Here is a 24,536-nt window from a genome sequence, read left to right on the forward strand (position 1 = left end):
GAAAAAGGGAAATATTGGTCCCATTTTTACAAAAGGTAGAAAGGAGGACCCTGGGAGCTACCGACCTGTCAGCTTCATCTCTGCCTGGGAAGATCATGGAGCAGATCCTCCTAGAAGCTATGCTAAGGTACATGGAGGACAAGGAGGTGATTCAAGGCAGCTGGCATGGCTTCACCAAGGGCAAGTCCTGGCTGACCAGCCTAGTAGACTTCTATAATGCAGTGACTACATCAGTGGACAAAGGAAGAGCTACAGACATCATCTCTCTAGACTTCTGTAAGGCCTTTGACTCAGTCCCCCACAACATCCTTCTCTCTAAATTGGAGAATTATGAGTTTGATGGGTGCACTGTTCAGTGGACGAGGAATTGGTGGAATGGTCACATCCAGTGGGTAGTGGTCAATGGCTCAGTCCCCAGATGGATGTCAGTGACAAGTGGTGTCCCTCAGGGGTCTGTACTGGGACCAGTACTGGTTAATATCTTCATCAATGGCATTGGCAGTGGGATCGAGTGCACCCTCAGCAAGTTTGCAGATGACACCAAGCTGAGTGGTGTGGTTGACATGTCTGAGGGATGGGATGCCATCCAGAAGGACCTGGACAAGCTCGAGAAGTGGGCCTGTGTGAAACTCATGAGGTTCAACAAGGCCAAGTGCAGGATCCTACACCTGGGTCGGGGCAACCCCCAGGATCAATACAGGCTGGGGGGTGAAGAGACTGAGAGCACCCCTAAGGAGAAGGGCTTGGGGTACCGGTAGGTGAAAAGCTGGATATGAACTAGTAATGTGCACTCACAGCCCAGAAAGCCAACCGTATCCCGGGCTGCATCAAAAGCAGGTCAAGGGAGGTGATTCTGCCCCTCTGCTCTGCTCTGGCGAGACCCCACCTGCAGTGCTGCGTCCAGCTCTGGAGCCCTCAGCACAGGACAGACATGGACCTGTTGGAGCAGGTCCAGGGGAGGGCCATACAAGCAAGCAGAGTGATGGAACACCTCTCCTATGAGGAAAGGCTGAGAGAGCTGGGGTTGTTCAGCCTGGAGAAGAAAAGGCTGGATGGAGACTTTATTGTGGCCTTTCACTACCTAAAGGGGACTTATAAGATGGGGACAGACTTTTTAGAAGGGCTTGTAGTGATAGGACAAGAGGTAATGGTTTTGAACTAAAGAGGGCAGATTCAGACTCAATATAAGGAAACAACGTGTTAAGATGAAGGTGGTGAAACACTGGAGTGGGCTGCCCAGAGAGGTGGTCGATGCCCCACCCCTGGAAACATTCAAGGTCAGGTTGGACGGGGCTCTGAGCAACCTGATCTAGTTGAAGATGTCCCTGCTCATTACAGTGGGGTTGGACTAGGTGACCTTTAAACATCCCTTCCAACCCAAACCATTCTATGATTCTATGAAAGTAATAAATGGTATGTTATGGACGCCATGGCAGGATTATATTGTTTTCCAGAGTGACAAGGGTACACAAGAGTCTACAGGAGGTCTGTTTTAGCCATGTGGAGCTGTTGATATCTAGCTGAATAGCCACAAGAAGTTCTCTTCAGTTCTGGCTGAAGAAGAAAGGTCTGGAATAAAGAAATTCATTTGCAAGGCATCATGATAAAGATGAATTTGATTTGTATTCACAAATGAGATTATCTAATGTAAATAAAAGAAAGGGACCATGATTCAGCCTCTAAGAAACATAGCAAGATGAAGTGGAAAGAGGCACTGAAAGAAGAACTAAGAAGTTAGGACAGGAAAAAATAGGCAAAAGAGGTTCTATGAAGCCAGGAGAGACAACATTTCAGGAAGAAAATGGGCAACAGTATGCAAAGTAGCTTACAGGATAAAGAAAATCAGTATAGAGCACTGTTTTCACTGTTTGACCAGAAGGCTGTCTACAGAGACTTTGCCTTGAGTAGTTTCAGCAGCATGGAGGGAGCAGGAGATGCACTGGGAAATGCCCAGTGCACACTGGAGCTTCAGCAACAACTCATACAGCCACATTAGTCAGACTGCCAATGAGATTCCCATCAAGGAATCAGTAGCAGCTCCATCAGCAGACCCAACAGACAATTCAGAGAAACAATTCAATTGCAATGAATCAGGCTTCAGAGGTTTGCTTTTTTTGGAAATAACTTTTCCATCAGAGTATTTTCAGCCATCTTGCTGGTCTGTGCAAAACTTTCCTGCAATCCTTGAAATTTCTGAAACCCTTATAGTCACATAAGATATCTAGTGGGACAGTGATTGGGATGCTGAATATGAAGACATGTATCCAAGTGTTGCCCCTGTATGTTTCTACACAAAGTGTGTATGGAAGAGGGTGATATGGCCCTATGCATACATGCAAGCAATTTTCAACCCTGTCTTTCAGTAAATGAAGTCAGAATGCTTCCATTTTTTTACTGAACAGTTAAGAATTAATTGAATGCACGCAAATTTCAGAGAGAATTCTGTCGTGGTCTTCTCATATTTGAAACACACACTTCCTAAATTCAAGTGCAAATATCTCTTAAATTCAACCAAAACACATGTCTATACAGGACAAGCACTATCAATACAACTATACAGGCAGGAAAAAAAAACAATCCTTCAAGTTAACTCACTTAGGTTAGCACTCTTGCTTCAAGAGAAAGCCACCTTTTTAACTTACTTTAAACTCCTTCTAACACACACACACACAAAGGAGAGTCCACCAAAGGAAGGAATTGCATACTGGTATAACTGCAATAGTTTAAATGTGAACTTCAACTTTTACATCTACTTTAGCCTTAAAGATTAAATCCCTCCCCAGCCCCACTCAATTTTTAAAGGATCCACAAGAAAAGAGAGCTTAAATTTTTTGGACAGGTCTAGAATTTCTCCTCTTTATAAGAAGAAACCATTTTTCTCCCAAGTTTCAGTTAAAAGCTTTAATTTAATCCTTACTGACTACTTACAACCCTTTCATGCAGGGGCAGGTATATATTGCCAGACTTTACCCCTCTCAGCAGATTAACTGTGATCAGAAGCCCCATGCTTCAGAGGTTATTTCAAAAATAAAAACAAAGATCTCAAAGGCGTCTGATGACATTCTTTAGACACCTGTAGAAATGTAGCTACCAGACCACATAATTAAAAAAAACAATTTAGACAGTTTTTCTTAAGCAATGACATAAGGAAGTCCTTCAATGCTCTAAAAGATCAAGGAACGCACAGTAAGGCTGAAAATTGAAGTTGGGTTAAAAGTAATCTATTTTTGATTAAAATAACTTGCATTGCCAGATCTACTCTATTTCATACATTAGTGTCCTTTGCAGCATGTAAACCTTCACACTAGAGCCCTCAATCTGCAACAACTGAACAGCTGTATTAAGAGATACCAAACATAAAGCAACCAATCAAAAACTGAATTTTTGTCCTGGCAAATTTCTTTTATTTTGGCATTTGATTGCTGTCTGAAGACAGGATGGAAAAAACAAAATATTTCAATTTTTCATTAGATGAAAGGTCCTGATAAATTCAAATGCAGAATTGTTGAGCCACATTGGATTTGCTTGAGATACCACAAAGCTGAAGGGACACGCAGTTATGGCTTTCTTGGGGTACTCTGAAGTCTGTCCAAATTGTCCCTAGCATTATGAAGCATCATCTCTCCATAGGTTGTAATAAATAATGAAAAGGCCTATGGACAGCTTGCTATAAATAGTTTAAATCACAGCTCTAATGATAATAAGACAAAAGCATGCAATATTCTTTGAGTTTGCAGAACGAAGATAAATTAGGTTACATACGTCTGCAGGAAATCTAAAAGTCAGCAACCAAGACAGATACAAAACCTCAGACACCTACACAAAATAGGAAATTTATCAACAAAAGACTTCAAATTTTTAGATAATTTGGTATTTTTTAAGTACGTATTTTTTCCCATTCCTTTTCAAAAATCTTCACTCTCAGGAAAGGTCTAATGATAGTTGGCATCTATACAGAATATTAACATGCACTTTTCTCATTTTAAGGATATTCCACTTCACCAGGAATGGGAAAGCAGTAAGCCAGAGCAGAACACAATAAGACTTTTCAAGATATCTTAAGGCACCCAAGTAGCTGAAAATCCAAGCCCAAAAACTTTCCGTACAGAGTTTAGCCTGTCTTAGCCAGATGAACTTAAACAACAGAATTCTGAATTTTATTGTTAAAAGCTTAGAGCAAGAAGAAATGCTCGTAAAAAGTGCAGCGACAATACGGAGATCGCTATGCAAGACAGGAGAATGGTTACAGCAGTGTGTAACCCTGTGCTTTCTACCTTTCTGTATAGAAGTCTGGCAGATGACCAGATCCACAACACCTACTACTCCGCAGGAACAAGAACTGTATTCCTATTTTATTTTACTGTGGGATTACTGTCATATAATAAATGTCAAGACTGCACCTCAGATAGCACCTCCTCCATTTGCTTGGGTCTTTTCACTGGGCCCATTATTTCAAGATAACCTGTCCCCAACATCCTGTCAGCTAGTTGTATATTTTGGCTGTCATTATCCTAACTGCTTTTTCAGAATCAAGTTGTTTTTTCCCAAATCCCTATCCAGCATGGTTATAAAGAAATAATATCCAAACTGTAAACTGAGTGTAAACTGGTTAAGTGCTGTACTTCTATGTGCCAAAAAAGTCAACTGAACACATGCTGAGAAACACAAATATTCTCCATTCCTTCAAAAAATCTAACCAGCACAGGAACTCCAAAGCTGAATGACACAACTATAAATGTCAGTATTGGTTTTTCACTGCTCATCATGTTCATTGGTGACATGGGAAAGCAACAGAATTTGCAGGAAAAAACAGAATTTGCTGGTAAGAGAAGGAAAGAAAGTGAGGAAGGAGGAGATAGGGGTGATGAGGGGAGAAGGGCAGAACAGCAAGGTATGTCAATCCAGTCCCTTTTCAAGGTTTGCTGAATCTACAGATCAACAGCTAGCACAAAAAACAATAACCAACACCACCAAAATCAAAGACAACACCACCTGCTCTGCCACACAACATTATCTCACCTTGCAAGAAACTTTACATACAAGCTACATCCTGAAACCCCCTCACTCATACAATTCATACACTGATATCAATGAGACTTTCCAGTCATAAAATCCTGTTCTCTAAGAGGACTAATATAAAAGGCACAGCCTCAAATACTTCAAATGATGTTCTGAAGCAAAAATAGAGGACTAACAAGCTCTACCAGCCTTGCAGGAAAGAAAGCTTCTACAGAAAATTCTGGTTGTAGAGGTTGGGACCTCATACCAGAAGGAATGTAATTTCAAAACAGTGGAAATACATTCAGATGTTACAAAACTGGTACAGCGTCTATAGAACACAAGAGGCTACTTACCAATTGAGACTCTACTCAGCAGTAACCAAAGGTTGAAACATGGCCTTGAACATTTAGCTCTCTCGTAAAGACTGCATGCACTACCCAGCCCTAAACTGATGTGCCAGCTCACAGATCATAACTAGAGCATGACCCTATCCACAGCAGACGCCTGCTCATTAAGTGGGCAGTATCAATACACAGAGGATGATGGGTTTTCACTGTCATCAAGACCAAACATTGCTTACAAGTTACAGAAGAATGTTTTCCCATTATTTTGTGAAGACCTGAAAGCATAAGTTAAAGGTAGGAACGGTTGCAAAAGAAAGGCCATCGTACTAAAAACATTTTGTCTTAAAAAAAAGGGAAAAAAAAAGAAGCCTTCTTATCTATCAGATGCAGCTGAAAAAACATATGAGTGCTGCCTCCCAGAGTCCAGCTGCCTGGAAACATTTCTTTCTATTTTGCTGTGGTGCATTGATTCAGTGTCCAAGGAAACAATCTTCAAGGGCTGTGAAACAATAACTAGATTCTCTGTTTCTGCCAACCACTGTACCAAGGGGGTCACACTGGACCACCCAGCTCCAGCCATACACAGACCTAGGCCTCTATGTTGCCCAAACAGCCAGGCGACAGCCTCAAAATGGAGCTGAATCCATCTCTCTCTTACGTGCACATGAATGGCTGCCCGCACACCTCATGAAGGAAAAGACAGTGAATAGACCCTCTCCCTCCACAGGCCCCAAGATTGCTGCGCAGAGCTTCGTCTCACACCGCTCCTTCCCGTGGAGCGGGCAGGTGGGCTAGGAGAGCCTCTTCAGCACCCTGGGGAGATGGCTGGGGGAGGAGAGGCACAGGAGGGCAGTGCAGAGCTGCGCTGAGGGTGGGCAACTTCCACCTCCTGTCATCAGCAACAGAAATTACAACACTCTTTCTATGCATGCTGCAGCCACACAGTTCAGACCAGCACAGCATTACTCGATCTAACCACTGAAATTAGCACACAACTGTAATCATATTCTAAAGCAAGAAGCAGAATTTTAACGAGTCCCATTTAAAGAAGATTAGGGTTTGAGCTATTGTATTTTGAGCACTAATCACAGGTCACTATTTTGCAAGTTTACAGAATACACACGCCAAGCATCCTTCCATCACAAAGTAACTCAAGAGATGTTTCTAAAAAAGCCCGATATGAGGATATGAGGAACGTGATGCTAAGTTTTTAGCCAAAAGAAAAAAAAAAAGATTGCTTCCTTTCATATGTCAGTGAAGATAGGACACAGCCTTTAAATACTGAAATTGCTATCAGTATAACACCTCATCAGCAAACAAACTGTTTCTGTCACTGAGAAATACGGTTAAGAGAACAGTATTCCCCCCAGTAACTTCCATTCCTCAAGAAATACTTGCCCATTATCAGAATGGGAAGCAAGCACATAAGAGGCGACAGAAAGCGGCGCATCCACCTCTCGTTTTCGCGTTGCGAGCCAGGCCCTCGCTCTCCGGCTCCCTGCCACCACGAGGGGGAGGTACAGCATAGCGCCCGGCCCGAACAACTGCAAAACGCAGAACTGTAGCATTACCTTAGAACAACCACTTGAATTAACTTAATTAAACTAAACAAGAACGATTACAATATATGCTGCTTAATAAAACAGATTTTTATCCAAAAAGCCTACGTAATGTATACACTGAAAAATAGCCAATTTTAAAAACAGCTAATCATTAGACACACATCACTATTTGGCCTCCTACATAACAACATTAGATGTGTTGATGTAATTCAGCGTTGTTTCCATGTGAAGTTACACTTAATACAATTTCCACAGAATCACAGAATCCCAGGTTGGAAGGGACCTCACGGACCATCTAGTCCAACCTTTCTGGGAAGAGCACAGTCTAGACAAGATGGCCCAGCACCCTGTCCAGATGACTCTTGAAGGTGTCTAACGTGGCCGAGTCAACCACTTCCCAGGGGAGATTATTCCAATGGTGACTGTCCTCACTGTGAAAAATTTCCCTCTCATGTCCCATCGGAATCTCCCCAAGAGCAACTTGTGATCGTTCCCCCTTGCCCTCTCCATGTGACTCCGTGTAAAAAGGGAGTCTCCATCTTCTTTGTAGCTACCCCTTAAGTACTGGTACATGGTGATGAGATCCCCTCTGAGCCTCCTTTTCCCAAGGCTGAACAAACCCAGCTCTCCCAGCCTATCCTCATATGGCAGCTTCCGAGTCCTCTGATCATCTTGGTGGCCCTTCTCTGGACCCCTTCCAGCCTGTCCACATCCTTTTTGTATAGCGGGGACCAGAACTGCACACAGTACCCCAGGAGTGGCCTGACAAGTGCTGAGTAGAGTGGGATAATGACTTCTTTATCTCTGTTGGTGATGCCTTTTTTGATGCAACCCAGCATCCTGTTGGCCTTCTTGGCCACAGCAGCACACTGTTCACTCATGTTGAGCTTTCTTTCCACCAGGACCCCAGGTCCCTTTCCACAGAGCTGCTCTCCATCCAGGTGGATCCCAGTCTGTGCTGCACTCCCAGACGACAATGTTTTCCCAGGTGCATGACCTTACACTTGTCCTTGTTGAACTTCATAAGGTTCTTGCTGGCCCACTCCTCCAGCCTATCCAGATCTCCCTGCAGAGCAGCTCTCCCTTCTGGAGTGTCTGCTTCCCCACTCAATTTGGTGTCATCCACAAAATTCACCAGGCTACACTTGATCCCATTATCCAGATCACTTATAAAGACGTTGAATAGCATTGGGCCCAATATTGATCCCTGTGGGACTCCACTTGTGACAGGTTGCCACTTGGAAAAGGAGCTATTTACCACCACCCTTTGGGTGCGGCCTGTCAGCCAGTTCCCCACCCACTGCACAGACCACTTGTCTAGGCCATAATGCATCAATTTCTCCAGGAGGAAGCTGCGGGGGACCATATCAAAGGCCTTGGAGAAGTCCAGGTAAACAATGTCCACCACCTGCCCCATGTCAACCAGGCAAGTCACCTTGTCATAGAAGGCCACCAGGTTTGTCAAGCACGATCTGCCTTTAGTGAAACCAAGTTGGCTTTTCCCAATCACGTGCTTCATTTGACTTGTGATGGCCCCCAGGAGGATTTGTTCCATAGCTTTCCCAGGCATTGAAGTAAGGCTGATGGGCCCATAGTTACCCGGATCCTCCCTCGAGCCTTTCTTGTAGATAGGGGTAACATTTGCCTTCCTCCAGTCCTCTGGGACATCCCCTGTTCTCCATGACTTCTCAAAGATTATGGAGAGTGGCCTTGCAATGATGTCAGCCAGCTCTCTCAACACCCTCGGGTGGATGGCGTCAGGGCCCATTGATTTGTAGAGGTCAAGCTCCTGTAATAATACACGTACTAACTCTTCCTTCACTGGCGGTGGGTCAGTGTTTGGATCAACTGGCAATTTCATTCCCAAAGCCTCGGACCCAACAGGGTTGGTAAAGAGAGAGGTGAAGAAGGTGTTGAGGACCTCTGTCTTTTCAGCATCATAATTTTCCCAAATTATAAAAGACATTTGATTCTGCTGTAGTACTCTGCCTAACGCCAATCTCAAATTTGGATAGAAGAGGAAAGAAATGGCAGAAACATCAAAACTGCTGTCACTAAGTTGAGAATAGTTGGAGATGGAAGTGCAGACATGGAGCAGCACCCAAGGAGATCTTCAGGGCTTGGTGTGACCTCAGGGCTGCAATAGGTAAGGGTAACCTACTTCTGTTGGACTTCCTTGATCATGATGCCCAAAGCTGTCCTCAGAAAGTTGGTGCCCAATAAAGAGATACATGCTAGAGACAGATGGCTCTGGAAAACTCCAGATGAAACACAGAGGCACAGCAGAATACTATTACAAAGTCATACGGACAAGAAAATGCTCAGAAAGGTACTAGATGGCCAAGACTCACATTCCTGGGTGACACAGTACCCGACAGACATGGTGGCGCAATCCCAAGCAACGGGGCCAGGAGAGTTCCAAACTATTCCAACGTAACTAGCTCAATGTCAAATATTATCCAGTATAAAAATCAACACATGAGCCTCACCAACCTGTTCTCAGGGAAGGGATTGATACTAAGAATGAAGTAGCTGAACAGCACCAGCATTTGTTCAGGTACCAGACACTACGAAGCACGTGGCACTGATTAAACCCACCTCCAAATGAAAAGAGCCATGAGCAAGAAATTAAGCACAAAAATGACTGCTACAAATCTGTGAAAACTTGAGAAGCGTAGATGTACAAAATATGCATCTCGAACACAGGCTGAGCAAGAAACAGACCTACACAGTGCTGAAAGAAATATGCAAGATCAGGATTCCCTTTACCATGAAATCGAAACAGCAGCAGCAAGGAATACCTTAAAGCCAACACGTACCTGGACTCCTAAGCCATGAGCTACCATTTACCCCACTATAAGGTCTGTGAGAAAGATGAACTATGAAGATACAATGTGGAGACAGCAATAGGCTTGGAAGAATAAGGAAGGAAAATGCTGTGGGATTTGGCCCAAGAATGAGTCCTAAAGGGCAGTCATATGAGGTGCACTAATGAGCTGTCAAAGAAGCCCTAGATATCACATACAGTCTCCAGCCATTCAAAGTGAAAACAGAAGAGCAACAGCAAACAGATGCTATCAAGTAGCCATATACTATCATGCCAGTACACTATACACACTGCAAAAAGTCAAGAAAGTGGGAAAGACACAAAAAGAACTGCCTAAAAAAACCAACAAACCCAAACAATAAAAAACTAAAACCAAGCAGCCAACAAAAACCCAAAGAAAATGCCCAAATAGTGTATAAAGCGTAACCTCAGCAAGTTCATTAATAGTACCAAGCTGGGTGGAGCGGCTGATACACCAGAAGGTTGTGCTGTCATCCAACGAGACCTGGACAGGCTGGAGAGCTGGGCCCAGGGGAACCTCATGAAATTCAACAAGAGCAAGTGCAAGGTCCTGCCCCTGGGGAGGAACAACCCCATGCACCAGTACAGGCCGGGGGCTGACCTACTGGGAAGCACCTCTGTTGAGAAGGACCTGGGAGTGCTGGTGGACAACAAGCTGACCCTGAGCCAGCAATGTGCCCTTGTGGCCGAGAAGGCCAACGGTGTCCTGGGATGCATTAAAAGGACTGCGCCAGCAGGTCGAGCGACGTTATCCTGCCCCTGTCCTCTGCCCTAGTGAGACCACATTTGGAGTGCTGTGTCCAGTTTTGGGCCCCCCAGTTTAAGGACAGGGAACTGCTTCAGCAAGTCCGTCAGAGAGCTACGAAGATGATCAGGGGACTGGAGCATCTCCCTTATGAGGAAAGGCTGAGAGACTTGGGTTTGTTCAGCCTGGAGAAGAGAAGACTGATGGGGGATCTCATTAATGCTTCTAATTTTCTAAAGTGTGGGTGTCAAGAGGATGGGACCAGATTCTTTTCAGTGGTGCCCAATGACAGGACATGGGGTGATGGGAACAAGTTGGAACACAGGAAATTCTACCCGAGGATGAAAAAAACCTTCTTCCCTGTGCGGGTGCCAGAGCAGGGGCACAGGCGGCCCAGGGAGGCTGTGGAGTCCCTTCCCTGGGGACATTCAATCCCCGCCTGGACGCGTTCCTGTGCCCCCTGCTCTGGGTGTGCCTGCTCAAGCAGAGGGATTGGACAAGATGATCTCCAGAGGTCCCTTCCAACCCCTACCATTCTGTGTGATTCTGTGTGAATTCTTACCAATATTAGAGCACAGATTGAAAAAGACACTCAAAATCTTAAAGATAGCAGGGACAAACATTCCCATACTCCAAAGGTTTTCTCGATGCCCTGAGAAAATTACTTTCTGAAAAAGTGGTAAATGTTCTGGTAATTCTCCAACCAAAACTATGGCCTGCAAGACCTGATATCATTTTGTGAAAAGACACCACAGTTGGTGGGATGACTGAACAGAAACCATCTCTGGAAATGACAGAACATTTGAAAAACTGATGATAGCAGCGGATGATAGTCTGGACCACTTGCAACTAAGCATACAAGAAAGAATATGGAAGAGTTATTTTAGTGACAAGGTCTTTGAAAAGCTTCTCAGGAAACTGCACAAGCTTCCGAACTAAATTCTTTAGCTGAAATCCTACCCATGTTGGAAAAAGGAGAAAACGGATTTAAGGGATGGGCTGCTTCCTTAAAAGACAGAGGGACAGTGCCGCTGAAGTTTTCCCTAAGCTAACTGTGGGCAAATACAGTGATATCAGCAGAAGAGCTCTTTCACTCATTTTACGAAGCTTAAAAATGTCCATTTAACACAGGATCACAAGATAGACTATTCCTTGTCCTTATCTGTATGAGGCGCCTACCTATGAAAAAGTCTAGAGTCTCACAACAAACTCTGCAAATAGATGGTTTTAAAATAAAAAAAGTTGCTGAGAAAGAACAGGTTATCTCACTCTGGAGACTGATGGACAGAACTACTAGTCCAATGGCCAAAAGCTTCAAAGAAAATATATATGCATATCAGATTGTCAATCTGCTGTTACACAGCTGATTTTGACCTAACGGGCACACAAAACAAGTGTCTGGAGAGCAACATTGCTTCTCACCGCAGGTCTGCAAATGATTTATACCTACATAAACTATTGTGGTGGGATGACCCTGGTCAGAAGACAAACACCATAACTCCGCTCACTCACTTCACCCCCTCAGTGGCAGATCGGAGGGAATAGGAAGAACAAAGCAAGGAAACTTGTGGATCAAATAAAAACAGCTTAACAAGTGAAGGAAAGAGGGGACACTCAACCCCCAAACCAGCAAGTGACTTGAAATCACTCGCTACTGCCTGCAAGCAGACCGATGCCCACACAGTTTTTGAGCAACGAACACTACTGAAGTCACTCGTACCCCCCCACCCCCGCGCCTTCTTCCTCTACCTCCAGTTTTTATTGCCAAGTATAATGCCATACGGTATGGAATACCCCTCTAGTCAATTTTAGCATGCTGTCCCAGCTGTATCCCCTCCCAACCTCTTTACCACCCTAGCCTACTCAATTTGAGGGGCAAGTGAGAAACAAAGAACGCCTCTGTGCTGTGCAAGCCCTGTTCAGCAATAGCGAAAATATTAGTGCATTATCAACACTGTTTTAACCATGCATCGAAAACGCAGTACCATACAGTACTGTGAAAAAAATTAACTACATCCCAGTTGGACACATGACAACTATTTTGCAACAAAGTTGACTGTTATGCCAGGAGACAGGAAGACGGGAGCAACGTGGTTAACAGATATTTTCATGTACTTGCAAGGTCTTAACTTGAGAGAGAATGTTGCTATCTGCCTAAAGCCATCATAGATAGAGTTGATGTTAACTCAAAAGACACTACAGAGAAGTAAATTATTAAAATTAGTTATAACTTAACACATTAATATTCTCAGCTTTGCTCTTTATAGCCAGAACATTGCTTGCTTTTGAAGTGAAATGTTTCTAATGGTTGCCTGGAGTCAGCTGGTAAGATGACATCAATAGTCATAATTAGGAAACAAGAGAAAGAGCTGATCAATAAGGTAGCAACAAACCCTAACCCGAAACCAAAGCAGCTTGACGTCTCTGAATAGATCTTCCAGGTGAAAGGTGGTCATCTGCTTGTAAGTCTGTGTTTTACAGGCTAGCAGGAAGTGACTGGACAGTGGAACACTGGCCGAGTAGCAAATTTAAAAACACTGTACAGGGAAGCATGAGACAGGACAAGAATATACTGTGTGCCTGGTGCATACAGTCATTACACTGCACTGGCAAAGGAAGAAAGGAATAACATGCATTTATAGTAATTTAGATTAATACCCACATTTTCGCAGTGTAGTTGAAAGCTACTGTTCAGAAATTTAATGTTGTGTAATGAATAACTTAATGAACATATTACCGGTCAAGCTGAACTGAAGGCACAGCTTAAGTTCATTAATGGTTTAATCATCTAATGATTTTAAGGCATCAGGTTAGTTCCAAGACGTAATTAAGGCCTGGGTATCCTTCCTGGCCAAATCCTTTGCTGCTTACCACACATACAGCCTCAGTAGTTTCAGTTGTGTTTCACTTGTTGCTGTGTTCCACTGGTTTACACAACTAAAAAATATTACCTTGGTGAGATTGAGAGTGACCTCAGCTTGACCTGTCAGGAAGAAAACCACTTTTGAAAAACTAAGGGCTGAGGAATATATAGAGAGAATCCCACAAGTTGCAGAATGAAGTCGTCATCTCTCCCTTTCTTCTTTCTGGAAACGGCTCTTCAGATGACAAAACCAATACCCCTGACATTAAAGAATCCCTGATGCTATTTGCTAACCTGCAGGTGATGCACAAAACTCTGCAGAGCAGAAATTTTACAACTTGTCACCGCACTACTACTATTGACTCACACGCCTAGTGCATTCCCGAAGAGGCTGTTTAATTCTGCTGTTAAGAATTACCGGATTTCAAAATGTGGGAAAGGAAAACCACATTTGAACAGAATGAAGAATAACTTGCAAAATATTACATAACAAACATATATCAGCCATGTTGAAGGCTTATTTTTATGCCAGATCAAAAGTGTTGACTGGAGCTAGGAAAAGTAAACAATTTTCACCTGTATACAAAATAGAGGTCACAAAATACCCCTAAACCAGAAAAATCATTAGGAATTAAAAACAGATTAAGTATTGGAAGATTCTGCCCTGACAACATGCAAAAACTGACTACTAAACATAGGAGTGTACTAAACAGCAAGAGTAGTACCCAGCAGCACTCTCCACATTACATTTGTTGAGTGCTGTGATCTTCTTTTCAGCCTCATCTGGATAAGCTTCAGTAGCAACAGACCCCAATCACTCACACAAGGAGTTCAAGAATCTACAAGTCAGACTTCCGAACAGTGAGAACATGGCTGGAGCCACCTCCACGTTGCAGATGGTTGCTGCACACTCAATGCTTTACAGCACAGAGAAGCTTGTCCCAAAAAGCATCACTGTGTACTCAGACACACTTCTTGAGCAAAGAGCCTGAAAAATCCAATGCTCAGATTTAATTGTTAAAACAATTAAAATCCTTTGCATATTATACAAACCACTTCCTACCTTGATAATTCTTTTCTGGGGTGAGAGTGGGAGATATATCCATTGTTTACAAGGATTACACATAACATTTCTATAGCCAACAGAATAAGGTTTCCTGAATATATACATAGTACCAGTCTTTGAATCTGCTATAAATAATTTGACCACTAACTGGAGGCAAAGCCACAGCATGTCCACATAGTTTACAGGAACTATTAAAAACCATGAATCAGCCTAGACTGAGCTGCAAATTTCTTTCCACAGATCTAAATCTTTGATTTTTTTTTTGCTTTATTTAGTCTTTACAATTAAATAAATTACACCCAGACTCTATTCTGATCTCTTAATATTTGGAGGTAGTTGTTGGCACCTTTTTTACATTCTGTCTCTACCTTCTTTAGGGCTACATTATCCTGGCTTTCAGGAACCTAAAGCTTTTCCAGATAACAGATTGCAACTACGAAAAGCACATTTTTTAACCTCTCTTCCTACAGCCACAGTCCACAGGAGATGCAATATTGTCTAAAACGACCTCTAAATTTCCCTTCTCTGTAATTAAAAAACAACAACACACTCCCCTCAAACAAAACTATAGATTTGTTTTTCTCTTAGTCTCAAAACAAAGAATTCCATCATGAAATACAGTCTCTCAGAACAGGAAGTTATACTTGGATATGCTCCCTCTGGAAATCTCATCTGACCACTTTTCAGTAGGCTATTTTCAAAGCTTTATTGAGCCTTCTGAACACTGGAGAACCTCCAACTAATTCAATCCTGATCTGAGAAGAAAATTGAATGTATTTGGGGGGGGGGAAAAATCCCAACAGACCCTCCCCAATCCAAGGACCAAAGCTTCAACCCCATGAATTGAAACCGTAAGATCTATTATGCAAATGTAAGCCTTACTTTGTTTTCCTGAAGAGCTTTTTTTTTTTGGCTATATGATGGGTACATCCAAATTAGCATTTTAGGTGGCTTCAGGAGTGTACTTTTGTAAATATACAAGTCTTCTGACTACCCCTATCTCATACTGGATCCCAACACCAGGCAACAAACTCTTTGCAGACAGATAACAATTTATTAATATTCCAGAAAAAAAAAGTGACAGCAAGTTAAAAAAAATCTTACGTGTCTTCTGATGCTAAGAACCCCAAGATGATATAGCATTGGATGGACCTCTGGCCAGGGCGTGGCACAATGCACTGATCTTTGCCATGGTGAGGCTGACCAATTCTACATTCTTACAATACAGACTCATCTACCACTGATAGCAATCAGGTTTGGAATATGGACTTCACTTTGAAGAGCACCTTGGTGGTAGGCCCTAATATTCTTGTCTCATTAATAAACCAACAGTTCCTGGGAACAGATACGTATAATATTTGTGCATTGATTAAAGGCACATCTCTTAAGTAGCTAGCAGTCACGCTGTATTAATAACATGGAGGCATACACCTGGATTCACTATCATACAGATTGTTAACTCCTCCTACACTAGTCTTCTGGGTCAGCCAGAACAATCCCCATCTAGGTTTGTTCACAGAGTGATCTAGGAATATGCAGGTGGATTTACCTGAATTAAACCCGCACATGCATTTCAGGAATGCAACTAATACTAATAGGTGTTCAGTCAATGGAACCAGACCAGAGCTAGTCCTATTTAGTCCTCCCAAATGTGTACAACATGTACACTCAGCCTTAGCACCAAATATTTTGCTTTAAAGATCTGCTTATATTGCTCTGTACTACTTGCTATTGTAGTAGACGTAGTCTGCGCAAGTGCCAGGGACAGATAAAAACCAAGGGCAGGGTGTCTCACCTTACAGACAATTGCAATGAAGAAAGGCTAGCCAAAAAGTGAAATATAGTGGGTAGGACACCAATGTAGGGGTCAGAGAACTAATTTAAATCCAAAACCAACAAACTGAGCAAGACAAATTGCCATTCTGTGCCTTTGTTTCATCTCTGTAGCCTTCATGGCAAGCCCTGTCTCTCGCTGCGTTTGCACGCTGCATTGCATAAAAGGCCCTAATCTTGGTACAGAACACTAATCCCTATTATTATACAGTACACTGTTAAAAACATAAAGGTGACCTCCAACTTTCTCTATATGCCCTCAAGCAAATAATTTCACTTCTGTGGGATTAGGATACATCCACATTGTGTTCATAAAGTATGACTGTGTCACACAGTAAGCCTGGAACCTGACCAGCTTTGTCCCTATCATCTGTGAAGCCAGTCCAAGTCTCTGAACACTCATTTACAAGGTAACCCCATAGCCAAGTCTCTGCTACCAGAACTGCAAAATTGATTGTAGACGCCATGTGTCTTCAAAGGTAGTGCAAGTTCACCACATGTTGACTACTCAATTTGAACCAAACCACCGGTTTCAGTTGGATAAAAAACACAGAACAACTTCACTAGAATAAGCAGATACTCCAGTGTTATTCTTCACATTTCCCAACTACTAAATACATATTAAATACCATATAAAGTGGCTATTACAGTCTCCTGGGACAAGGGGATTTTCTTACTATGGAGACAAAGTGAATCATCTGAAAATGTTTATTTGGATTCTCCTTCTACCCAAAGTAAGGACATAGTTTTCATGCTTTTCTATATATCTTCATAGCATTAGCCTTTGGACATCTGTCACAACACAGCCAAATCTGTACCTACGTAAAAGGCTATTAAACTCCATATTATACACACATATATTTTAAGTGCATTAAAAAAAAGAAGTATAACCGCATCCTTAAAGAAAGGGGAAAAAAGAGGAAGCCTGTAACCTGAAATAGTCTGAAGGCATTATTAGATGAGAAAAGAATAGTTATTTTTGTTTTAACTTGCCGCTGTGCCTGCACAGAGGTGGAAAACAAATCACTATTCTTCAAGGGAAAAAAAAAAAAAATCAAACCAAAAATGGAACAGCAACAAAATTAAAAACAAACCTTTCTTTAACAGAAGTTTTACAAGCATAAACATAAAACGGGTGGTGTCTGATATACTCTGTAAGCAAAACATACTTGTCACAATCTATCACCCAAGAGACAATCATTTTATGAATTACTCTATTCATACATTTTCCCTAGTCTCCATCTTACTTAGACAAAAACTACAGTTGCTGACGGATAACAATAAATTTTTAGCAACAAAGTTGCTTTTTCACCATCTTACTGAAGAACGTTGACCCAATGATTCTGATTTTCTGAAAAACAGAAACAATAGAATTATCTGGCTGAAAAACAGGAGTACAGCCATCACAACAGTTCTTTCAATATAGCCTTATTGATACTGTCCCTCACCTACTGCACAACGCCCACCTATTCTGCAGCACTCCCAGCCTACAGGCACTGAAACATCAGGACCCCAGATGGCAAGCAGTGCATCATTAGAACATAAACAGGTTCTAAACCACCGAACTAGCTCAAGGTAGGTGTTCAAAGGAGGTGTTAGGAAGGCAGGACAGTTAATCTTTGTGACTTTTTTTTATTTTATTTTTAAAATCATGAACTAGTACTTGCTTGCTTCAGCATACAGACTTACAGAAGTGTAAAAGTACTTAAAACTATATGCCCTATTTGCATCGAAATTTATTTTTTGATGGAAAAAAGATAACGTTCATTTTCTAGAAAAACATCATGTACTTATGCAAGGTTTCTGCTTTACAGCCTTATGTAAAACACAGCTTTCTGTTATTACAGGAGGAAAAAAAAAGTATGTAAGTAGAGGGTTACTCATTCATGTTTAAATAAAGACAAAAAAACCCCCACCAAAACAAACAAAAAAAAACCACAAAAACCAAACCCCAAAACCCAAACCCCACCCCACCCCCCAAGTACTTGTAATACAGCACACTTCTAAAGAAAAGGTCTCTATTTAAAAATATGCCAGACTAAGGGACTTTAAAACAAGTCAGTACCTGTGCTGAATATATTCTTAAAAGTGAAGCACAGCCTAAAGCCCTCAAAACAAGGGCTTCACAGTCATCAGCACTACATAAGCCATCAACATTTCTTCCTGCAGAGCTTAAAATTGAGATTCTTAAGACCTCGATCGCAAGTTCATTGGAATTGAGAGTTTTCAATGGCTTTGGATTATGTCCCAGAGAAACAAACAGGCACAAGCAGACAGGAAGGTAAGGCAAGTTAGCAGAAAAACACATTAAGGACCAACTAACTTTATGTTCTGAGAAACAATTTGCACACCTGTTTTATTTCAAAATCCTAATACAATTATACTGCAGGCTACGTTTGTGTACGAGGGGCAGCACTTTCTTTGAACTGAGCTTCTTTAGCTTATGTCAGGATAAAATAGTAAAAGCATTAAAATAATCATAGATGTATTAATAACCCACAGGGACTTGGCAAATTTGTAAGCAAAGAACATTATTTCATCATTTTTATATGAACTGTAATGAAAAAATCTAGATACATCGGTCATAATTCCAGACAGCTAAAAAAATGCAAGAATTGTGAGTTCTAAATATTTTCTTACCAGAAGCCATTCTTTTCATCATTTATCCTAATGCATAAAACATAACTTCATCCACTATTAAGTATTACACTTAGTTATAGTTAATGCAGTCCAGAGGCATAAGCATGGATTATGTGACTCAGTCTTCCCTTGCATCTCATTTTTTGTGATTTACCTGTGAGGGGCATATTTCACAGGCATGCTTCCAGTGATCCACTTATGAAATACATACTGTTATAAGAGCTGATAGCAAGTATACATGCTACCTTATTACACCATTTTTCACATTTCCCAGCAAAGCAACCTCTACATTCTTAGAAAAAGTTGTATAAAATAAACCTGTTACATGTATTTTTGTTAAGTGATCTTTCACCAGTGCAATAGCTATTAGTAGGTCCCTGTGCCACAGTTTGCATATGTAGGCTACAGTTTTATAAAATGCATTTTTTCATTACATTACATAGAAACGTAACCAAACGTGTTAGCAACTAGCTGTCAAATACTGCCTGTTGGTTTAAATAATTATTCCAGTGAATTTAGAAAAATGAAATGAGGTGGTAATTTGGTTTGGGTTTAGGTTTTTTTTTATATAGATTTGTTCAAGCATAAACATGGGTTTGTACTTGGTCTTTCACAGCTTCCCGTAAGATCCTCACAGGGAATCTGACGAAGTATTGGCTAGATGAGCAGACAGTGAGGTGGACCGAAAACTGGCTGAAGGGCCAGGCCCAGAGGGTGGTGATCAGAAACATGGAGTCTAGTTGGAGACCAGTAATTTGTGGTGTGCCCCAGGGATAGATACCGGGTCCAGTCCTATTCAGCCACTTCATTAATGATTTGGATGGTGGGGCAGAGAATACCTTCAGCAAGACTGCAGATGGTAAAAAAACTGTGAGGAGTGGCTGATATGCCTGAGGGTTCTACTGCCATCAAGAGAGACCTCAACAGGTTGGAGAAACGGGCTGACAGGAATCTCATGAAGTTCAAAGGGCAGTACAAAGTCCTGCACCTGGAGAGGAACAACCCCACCAGCACGTGTACCACCAGAACATGCTGGAAGCACCCAGCTGGAAAACAGGTTTGCAGAGGAGGCCCTGGGGATCCTGGTGGACACCACATTGAACATGAGCCAGCAATGTGCCCTTGTGGCAAAGGGGGCCAAAAGTATCCTGGGCTACATTAGAAGGAGCATTGCCAGTAAGTCCAGGGAGATGATCTTTCCCCTCTACTCCACACTGGTGGGGCCGCACCTGCAGTTCTGTGTCCAGTTTTGGGCTCCCCAGTACCAAAGAGATATGGAGGTACCAGAGAGAGTCAAGCAAAGGGCCATGAAGATGGTTAAGGGACTGGAGCATCTCTCCTATGAGGAAAGGCTAAGAAAGCAGGGCCTGTTCATCCTGCAAAAAAGAAGATTTGGTGGGGGGCGAACTCAAAGTATACAAATATCTGAAGGAAGGGTATAAAGAAGATGGAGCCAGACTCTTCTCAGTGGTGTCCAGTGAGAGGCCAAGAAGCAATAAGCACAAACTGAAACACAGGAGGTTCCATCTGAACGTCAGAAAACTCTTTTTTTACTGTGCGGGTGACTGAGCACTGGCACAGGGTGCTCAGAGAGATAGTGGAGTCTCCATCGTTGGAGATATTCAAAGGCTGTCTGGACATAGTCCTGAACAACCTGCTCTAGGTGGTCCTGCCTGAGCATAGGGGTTGGACAAGATGACCTCCAGACGTCCCTTCCAGTCTCAACCATTCTGTGATTCTGTGAAGGCACAGCAGTGACTTTGCCTGCAAGAGCTTTCTTCCCAAACCTGGCTTGAGCTTCGTTCCTCCCTGATCTGAGTTTTCCAAGTTTTCCTTATGCCATTCTTCTCCTTCAGGTATTTCTATGAAAGATATCTAGCAAAAAACTAGTCTATTTAATGTTGTATAATCTGAGCAGAATCCAGGTACAGACCTTGACTATTCAGTATTTTCCTAATCTGGTATTAAAATAGAGAAAAGCTCAAAGGTTAGGGTTTTTTTCCCCACCCCCTTCAAGCATAAGAAAGAACAAGGATTACAGTGCTTCTGGATTTTTCTGTTTGTGGAGGTTTCTACTTCTTTTAAAAACAGGAGTTACATGAAGTTATTCTTAATAGAGCAAGAAGATCAGGCTGGCTCAATTTACAGTTTTTAATTTGTATATCATCTTTTCCATCTCATACTATGAAGACCATACACCATGAAAGCAATTCTTAGAACATTCACTATGTCTGCAGATCCACTTTTCTTGACATAGTTCTTTTATTCCAGTGTCTCCAATAACATCTTGCCCTGTTTATCCAAATATATGAGGATAAGCCTCCTAACTTGCTGTGAGAAGCCACGGCCACACAGAGTATGCAAATAGTAATCATGCCATAAGAGAGTTATTGCAACGTGTGTGTCGTATGTGCCTACATTTTAATAGGTGCACTCCTTAAAGGAGCGAGATAAGAAGCACATTATGTGGGAAATGAAGTGACTGGTAAGTAACATTAGGAACTTGTACTAGCAATAAAAGTTTAATCAAAAAAGTCCAATAATACATGACTTGAAGTTTCACCCTTTCTGAGAGGAAACAATAGCTAGATCAGTATGCTAGAAGACTGAAGACAAAAAAACCTGAAGTTGCATAAAGTCATATTAAGGTTCTCTGAAGCAGATTTTATTAATAATTGTTCATAATAATATTGCCTTTCAAAACCAGGAACTAGACCATCTTTGAGCTCAAATTTACCTTGCATACAAAGACAAGCCCTGTTCAGACAGGAGCCCTAGCAAAATGCTAACATGTAATACGATAGCATTTAAGCTGCCACCTGTCAAAAACACAATGATATACTTCAGTTTGCTCGTGGCCCCATGTACTGCAAGGCAGTGAGGACACATCTTCTAAGTTCAAGAACTTCCAAGCGAGTCAGAGCTCTAACTCAGAAGCAAGAAAGGTCTATATAAATAACCTAGTCTTGTCATTTGGGGAAATATTTTCTCTGTAATGCTTTGGGTTTGGGTAAGTAGAAATTTACTTTCTGAAAGCTACCTGGATAATGGTTAATTTTGATATTGACATGGAACAATCAGGTAATTGAAGTAATCTATCCTCAAATATCATCGTGTATTGCAATAGCCTACAACCTTGGGCTGCAGCCATGTAGGTTCCTCCTCTGAGACAGACCTACAAAGAATACTCTGTAACAGGCCACTATGAAGTCAAACACATCCATAAAGATGCTATTGTGCTTTGCATTTCGACCAACCCCAGTATATCAACCATCAAAAGGGAGGTTTCTGATCAGCTCCCCTCCTCTCATTCCTGCTCCTTCATCTACATCAAATCTGGCTCACCCTGCAGCAACACGACTGCTAGACCAGCTCACCTATCTGAAAGACAGCAATTTCATTTGGGAAGAAAGGTAAGTGAATTTTCTGTAAAAATCAGCAAGTTGATCAGCTTAGCCTCTGGTCACATGATCACTAACAGCAACACAATGAAGTTGGCAGACCCTGCAACTCAGGAAGCTGGGCACCATTTCTCAGTATCAACCTGTCACTGGACCAGATAAGACACGCATAGAATTGTATCTAAAATTGCCAGCGTATGTACCACCTATTCTGGAGAGCTGAAATAAAAAAATGTTATATTATCATTTGTCTAAAACATTCATACAGTTCACAACTTGCCCATATGTACATTTTATCATCTTCACTGGATATATCCTCACAACCCTTATAAAAAGCTGAGTAATGCCATTAGTCCATTATACATGCAGAGAAACGAGTTGCAGTGAGAGTATGGTATCTTGCCCAAGGTCACATAGAAAACACAAAGCCTGTTTTCACTCTACCTTTAAAAGGAGTAGTAAATCACACACTGTCCTGAGATCTTGTTCCCTGTTTATACCTAAAACATTTCTTTAGGTTAGCCCAACTTTAGGAGACTCAATCTAGAAACTGAATATAAACTTGTAATGAAGTGAAAATTCAACATCATCTCTGCTCGGCTCAGCTCCATCACTCTTTCAATGAGCGGCCATTTTCCTGAAGCCAGGCAAATTTCAAGGAAGTTAAGCTAAGCTAACTTTGCAACAGAAGAAACTTCTAGTGGATGAGGAAACTTAGTCAACATCTTGAGTCTCAAAGTAGCACTGCTACTGTTAGATACTCTTTAATAAAAAAAAAAAATTAGTCACAAGTATGGTCTCAAATCTCTTAATTGGAGTAACAGTCAGTCTAACTGCAGACAGCTTGTCTTGGGAGTCATCCTGTGAAGGTAACAGCCAGGTGCCCTAAAGAGCAGGTATATCTACTTCTTTCTTAGAGTTGGAAATGGCAAATATTTCCCACAGTCAAAATGAGACCAGGCTCAGGAATCAGCCACTGAGAGGCCAAATGATCAAACCTTTCATTCTTCAAGAAGGAAGGGAGCAAGCGAGGAAGATGATGTGGACATAACTTGGATTTACCAAGAGCATATTGCATTCAACTAACCTGAATGCCTTCTGTGTGAGATGGCTGTGGACTCTGTGGACCAGAGGAAAGCAGAACACATTGCGTATCTTGACATTAGCAAGGCTTCTGACATATAATCCTTACAGGGAAATTGGCAAGATGTGCACTGGTTAACCATATAAAACAGGTTGGAAACTGGATGACCCATTGGGGTAAAAGGATTGCGGTCAGCATACAGAGTCCAGCTGGTGGCCAGATACTACATGAATATCTCAGGGATTGCTACGAGGGTCAGTAGTGACCCAATTGTCTGGACAATTGGACAGAGTGACTTGCAGCACATTCATGGGCAACCAAGGCTACTATTCAGATAGATGTCAGCAGTCTCAAGAAATGGGCTGAGGGGAGCCCTGTGAAGGTCAAAGATAAATGTAAAGTCCCACACTGGGGAGGGGACCAATACAACCACTGAAGAATGAGCATCCTTTTGAATAAGTAATCAAAATCATTCCATAGCAACATCAAAAGGATTAATTAGCTGGGATCAATAAAGAGTTACATAGACTGGCATGCAAAAACAACATTATCTTGTCTAGAAATCCAGAGCAACAGAATCTCACAAATTTTCAGCTAAATCCTTAGCTGAAGAATATAGGGATTTCATTTTCCTTCTGACTAAGGGTTAAAAAGGGCGTGTTAGTAAAAAAAGTTAAACACAGAGATCCCTAAAAGCACAACAAATCAAATCAACTAGCCCTCCTAAAAAAGAAAAGACAGCTCAGAAACAGGTTTTCTAAGTGGTACATAACTTCTCTTGAGGTCTGTCAGAACAGGGTATCTGTCATTGCCTCTAGAAAAGGAAAAATATACAAACTAGTCCTATGGTTTAAAACCCGAAAGATATGACAAAATGAAAAGGCAAGTGTAAAATCAACACCTCCACCTGCTCGAAGCTGAATACATAGGGAAAAAGCACCTTCTTAAGAGTGTTAGAGAACTTTCTGCAGTTTGAACTTTAAGCAACACCTTTTCTTCCTCTTGAAATTAGTCCATATTAGGGTTTCCATTAGGATATATACATGGTCATGAATTCAGGATTGAGAAATTGAAAGAAACTATATTATTTCAAGTGCCTACCAGTCCACTGCTTTTTATCTGCAACTGGAAATTAGATTTATCAACAAG

At 41.8% G+C, this 24,536-nt stretch overlaps 1 protein-coding gene across 2 annotated transcripts in view; it reads right to left on the reverse strand.

The window, feature by feature from the left end:
- Positions 1 to 24,536, reverse strand: part of PLD5 (phospholipase D family member 5) — a 201,424-nt gene that overhangs the window by 161,355 nt on the left and 15,533 nt on the right. The window lies entirely within an intron of this gene.

Source organism: Phalacrocorax carbo, chromosome 3 (assembly GCF_963921805.1).
Source record: "Phalacrocorax carbo chromosome 3, bPhaCar2.1, whole genome shotgun sequence".
Taxonomy (NCBI): domain Eukaryota; kingdom Metazoa; phylum Chordata; class Aves; order Suliformes; family Phalacrocoracidae; genus Phalacrocorax; species Phalacrocorax carbo.